Source organism: Sinocyclocheilus anshuiensis, unplaced genomic scaffold (assembly GCF_001515605.1).
Source record: "Sinocyclocheilus anshuiensis isolate Anshui unplaced genomic scaffold, SAMN03320099.WGS_v1.1 scaffold9, whole genome shotgun sequence".
NCBI classification, from domain to species: Eukaryota; Metazoa; Chordata; class Actinopteri; order Cypriniformes; family Cyprinidae; genus Sinocyclocheilus; species Sinocyclocheilus anshuiensis.
In genome coordinates, this window is record NW_015540887.1 from 378903 (window position 1) to 385091 (window position 6189).

The following is a 6189-nucleotide window of genomic DNA, read 5'->3' on the forward strand; positions in this document are numbered from 1 at the left end:
AACTCTGCGCTGTTGATCGCCAGATCGGCTTTCACCATGGACGAAGCGGAGTCCAGCCCTGGGTCATCACATGTGATGCCGCAAGCCCGCCGGCCGTTCCTCACTCAAGCCCGCCTGCCTCCGCTTACTCAAGCCGGCCTCCGCTCACTCAAGCCCGCCGTGTGTGACGCTAATGTTTTTTGAACCTTAAACCGCATAAACACATTTCATTATACTAAATACACAAAATAATGTTCTTTTTAGCAACATCAACATTATAAGTAATCTTAAAGGGGTCATATGATGCTGCTAAAAAGAGCAATATTTGGTGTATTTGGTGTAATGAAATGTGTTTATGTGGTTTAAGGTTAAAAAAACACATTATTTTCCACATACTGTACATTATTGTTTCTCCTCTAACAAACAACAAGCCCTACTCTACACTGCCCAAAAAACTCACTTTAAATATATAAAATATAAAAACTCTTTAAATATAAAAAATGTACTTACCAAACAAAGTAGTTTCGCTTTCACAATGAAACAGAGTCAAACACGGCGACCTACAGTGATCAGAGGCCGGGGGCTAGCGTGAGATACAGTATGTGGGGGCGTGTTAGAACGAGCCGCTTTAGGTAGGCGTGGCTGACTCTTAACTTTTATAAAGAATATCTCTTTGGATTTGAGACTTTAATCTTTGCAACTTTACAGATCTTCTTTATGCACCAAGAGCTTGTAACACTCCAAAGAGAAAGAAAAATTGAAATCGCATCATATGACCCCTTTAAATTTGGAACTCATTTACATCACCATAGACTGGGTTTCCTCCTTTGTGCTGCTTTTTCAGGCCTTTACTGCAGCTGACTTCAGTTGTCGTTTGTTTGTGGGTCTTTCTGCCTTAAGTTTTGTCTTCAGCAAGTGAAATGCATGCTCAGTCGGGTTGAGATCAGGAGATTGACTTGGCCATTGCAGAATATTCCACTACTTTTACCTTCAAAAATTCCTGGGTTGCTTTTGCTGTATATTTTGGATCATCGTCCAGTTGTTCTATGAAGCGTAGCCCAATCAACCTTGGTGCATTTGACTGAATCTGGGCAGAGAGTATATCCCAATTGTCCAATTACTTATGGTCCCTTGAAAAAGGGGAGAGGTACATATTAAGGATTGAAAACAGTTATTTAAAAAGTAACAAAGATAATAATAAATATGTGTAATAATATTTCATAATATTACTGTTTTACTGTATTTTCTATCAAATAAATGCAGCATAAGAGATTTCTTTCAAAAACATTACAAATCTTACGATGTTATTTAATTATTCTAGTCCAATTTATTATAATTTTTTATATGTAATTTATGCTGTATCTGATTTATTTTCATTTCTATTTTTACATTTTGTTGTGATTTTATGACGTATATGACATGTTTTGTTAGGCATTTGTTGTACATATGTATTATATTTTAACTTATTGTTTGCCTAGGAATTTTTTTTTTTTTTTTTAATTTAGGTGTATTTCTTTTCTTTTGTGATAGAAAGGTAAGGACTGCAAAGTAAGCTTTTCATCGCATGATAACCTTTACTCTGTGCCTATGACAATAAACTTGCTGAATCTGAATCTTATTAAATATACATGGGGTGCAAAAGTCTGTGACCACATCTAATTTAAACCTAAGGGGGAAAAAAAGACATTTTAAAATGTAAAAGTTTGCAATATTTTTTTTTTCTACTCAGATTTAAATTTTAAAAATAAAATGTGCAAACTAAAAAATAAATAATAAAAAATATACAACTGAATTCATTACAGTTGCATAAAAATAAATAAATGAAAAACACAAAGTCGAGATAAACATTCACCCTGAATGGGGAGTGAAAAGAGAGGGTGTAAGAGGTTTATGCTGTACCAACAGACACACAGCAGCTCTGCTGACTGCAGCGCAGGAACAGCACTCTGCAGCGCTGCCAAACTCACACACAGAGCTGTCAATCACAGCACCATCTCAGTATGCAGCGCCGCGAACGCTGGCACTGAAAATCAGCCCGATTCCTCTTGGAAATGTGCATGTTTTTCTACTACATCAAAACTAGATTCTGTTTGTTTTATGTCTTCGCTCTTTTTTCTTTCTTTATATAATGTTTTTTTAGAAGGATATGGTATAAGGCCAGTTAAAATTACAGTACTTATTCATACTAAGCCTCTTATGGACAAATCTACACAAAATGCTTCACATTCACTTCATATTTCACATTTTCTGTGCTGATCTTAGTTTTAAGTGTCCTTTTTACGGGAAAACAATACAAGAATACCGATTTTATTTATTTATTTTAGCTCTGTGAATGATATCTGTTTGTGGGCTGAGGAATGTTGTATACCTCTTGCAGTGCAGGGTATTCTGTATGAATGAGATACATTTGCTCTCTCTCCATGCTGAGAGCTCGTATTGACATCCTGTATAACTCAGGCTTTGGTTTGAAAATAATCCTCCAGGTGAGAGGAACCTCAAATGCTCTCAGTCAGGAGGGAATGACAGGAGAGAGAGGAAAGAGCTGCTTCACAGAGTGTCAGATTCCTCAGATTCTAGCCCATCTCTCATCAGCAGAACACAGATAGCGCTCTCTCTCCCCCTCTCCTCGCTTTCAGCCTTATATAAACCTCTCACATGAGAGACAGACAGAAGGAGAGAGAAAGAGAGGACACAGGAGATGGTCATGTACTGCCCAAGGCCTTCATTGTGAGTCATGCGCTGCAGTATGGAATCTTCACCTCAAATCCAAAAGAGAGAAATAGACAATTATATATTATATTATGTTATATTAATTATATTATATTATATTATATTATATTATATTATATTATATTATATTATTATACACAGACACTTACATTTGGTGCTATTAGATGTGCAAAAAACTGTTTTGTTCTTCAAATTTGACTTTTTCACACATTAACCTTCGTAATCTTCGTGTCATGAGAGGTAAATGCAGGAATTTCAACATTGAGCACTCAAAACTAAATCTAAAATGAAAACAAAATATAAAAATAAAACTAATTCAAAATATTTGTAAAAACATATATTATATTATATTATATTAACATTTTTGCATTGTAAGATCTTTTTATAAACTAATTCATAATATTAACAAATAATACGTAAACACAATATATTATATTATATTTATTATAATATATTATTATCTTACAATTTTTCCATTGTAATATTTTTTAAAACATAAATAACTTTTCATTACTGTAATGCAAAATGATATATTATTTAAATTATGTAGCTGTTCAAACATCATACAGATTAATTTGTTTATTTATTTATTTATTTATTTACATATAATACAATAACTTTGAAAGGATGGGGATATTTTTAATGAGATTACCCCTTATATACACTCCTTTGGGCAACATCACGAGTTGGATGGATAGCTGTCATATACAAAATTTCTTTAAACTTTGACCCCACTTTAAAATCTACACCCATTCAAACACAAACACAAATTTCTACACACAGAGCCACTCATTCTTGGAAATATGGCTCTTTATTTAGCACAGAGAGGCCAAGCCTGTGCCCTATTATGTGTGGAAGTTACGTTAGCATGTCGTCATTGAGAGAGACAAATAAATGTGTCAGGTAAATGGATAGTGGAGGAATGCATTTTCCGAAGGGTGGCAGGAGAACGGGTATGTGGTCAGCTGGTTCACTCAGACGTTAGTGCTGTGTGGTGTTTTAGGATGTGAACTTCTGACCCTGGAGTCACCTGTCATGTCAAATGAGCTGTGACGTCTTCTGTCAAAGGACCACAGCTGCCATTTTCACACCTCTGCACACACACATATGACCTAAAATGCATGCACACACACACTCTGAACACCACATATCATTCCTTCAGTGGAAGACTTTTCTAAACACTACTTTTAAAAATAACGTGCTACTTTAAAACAGAACTATTCATTATAAAAAAAATTACATCGTCAGCTTTAACGGAAGTTAAACCTTGTGAAAATTAAGTACACTTTACGGAAACAATATGCTTAAGTGTAGACTTAATGTAATGTTTTCAGACACTTAGGCCCAGATTTAGTAAACAGGGCAAATTAGTGTGAGACTGCAATCCCATAAAAGTGTCAATGGGAGTGGAAATTTCTGTGGAGCATCTACTGACAATGCAGACGCTACCAGATCATTTCCATAATTACCAATTCAATCCACCAAGAGCAGCGCAAATTAGCAAACAAGCAGATAATAATCAGGTGTGGGTAAACTACAAACAACACAGATGCGAAATAGGTTAAGACATACTTTTAAAATAACATATTGGCTGTTTATTAGTACTTATTGTCAGGATTACGGACCTGTTGTGTTGTGTTTTCCCTCCCCATGTGCTTCCCCTGACCTAGTTTCTACCGTGTTTCATGCCCTTATTTGGTCCTTCCTGTTCCTGTTCGTATTGGTTCCCATTTGATTCAGCTGTTTCCCCAATTATCTCGTTTGGTTCTTAGTATTTAACCCCTGCATGTGTTTGCCTGTGTTCCCTGTTCAGTATTGTTAATGTCTTCTTGGATGTGATCGTCTCATGCTATGTGTGCTCCTGTCTGCCCTATGTACCCCATGTTTGCTGGATTAAAGGAGAATTCTCCTGCGTCTCCGTGACTCGTTTGCTCCTCGCTCCCTCACAGTAGCTGATCGTGACAGAATACCGAACCTACAACAGTAAAACAAAAAGAAGTTGCATGTTTTCCCCTTCGTTTTGTTTCCGTGTTTTGTTCAGTGTTTTTTTCCCTCCTGTTGTTTCCCTATGGATCCCCTTGCCCGCCCGGAATACCTCCACCTCCTGCTGGAGCAGGGGAAAAGATCGCTCGAGGACCATACCAGACTGTTTCTGGCCCTTGCCCATCTCACCAACTACCCGAACGATGCGTTCTGCGCGTTCTATGACGCCAGCTTGAACCATCATCGTCCGAAGATGGTCCTCCAGCGAATTTCGCCGCCTTTGTAGAGTGGATACTGGTGAGAAACGGATCCCCATTAACCGTCTGTTCCGAGAGGATCTCGCCAGTTCCACTCTCGACCCAGAGCCCAGCCCACCATCTCCTCGATGTGCGGAGCCCAAGCCTGAGCCCGATGACCCCTTTAATATTACGTTTATATTTAATGAAATTACTTTAACTTTAGAGTGTTTTTAACCAGTTTAGTAGGACTTTAGTACTTTTTGTAATTTCATAATTAATTATGCTGTCTTTTATTGTATTTATTAATTAATTAATTAATTTATTAATTATATTTTATTATATGTTATCATTATACTGTATTCTATCATTAAGTATGGATAAAGTGTACTGTTAAATTATAAGCATTTATGGTAAACTAAAATATTATTTAATGTCATTTCTATTGAAACTTGTATGTCATACCTCGTCCCTCCGGCTCTGCCTTGGACAGGCGTCGGCCCGCCATCGCCTCAGGACTCCACTCCTCTGTTTTCACCTCGTCGTTCTGTCCCACTGGCTCTGTTGGGCTCCTCCCTCCCGCCAGCTCCACCTTGGTCCTCAGTCGCTCCGGCTCCGCCGCGGATCTCAGCCTCGGTCGCCAGAGCCCTCGGCTCCACCCTGGCCCCCGGATCCTCAGCATCGTCCTGTCTCGTTGGCTCTCCGTCTCCGCCTCGGGCTCCTCCGCCACCTGCTCCACCGTGGGCCGCTGTTATGGCTGTGGCCTTGGTCTTGCTTGGCTCCTCCTGCTCCAAGTCTCTCCTGTTGTCTCCCTGGCTCCCTGGACTGCCTGCTCTGCCATGGCCTAGCATGCACCAGCCTCCAGGAACTGTTACGACGCGGGACGCGCCTTCCGGGAGGGGGGAGTAATGTCAGGATTATGGACCTGTTGTGTTGTGTTTTCCCTCTCCATGTGCTTCCCCTGACCTAGTTTCTCCCGTGTTTCATGCCCTTATTTGGTCCTTCCTGTTTCTGTTCGTATTGGTTCCCATTTGATTCAGCTGTGTTTCCCCAATTATCTCGTTTGGTTCTTAGTATTTAAGCCCTGCGTTCCCTGTTCGATATTGTTAATGTCTTCTTGGATGTGATCGTCTCATGCTACGTGTGCTCCTGTCTGCCTTGTATACCCCATGTTTGCTGGATTAAAGACTGTTTATGGAGAATTCTCCTGCGTCTCCAGGTCTCGTTTGCTCCTCGCTCCCTCACAGTAGCTGATCGTGAG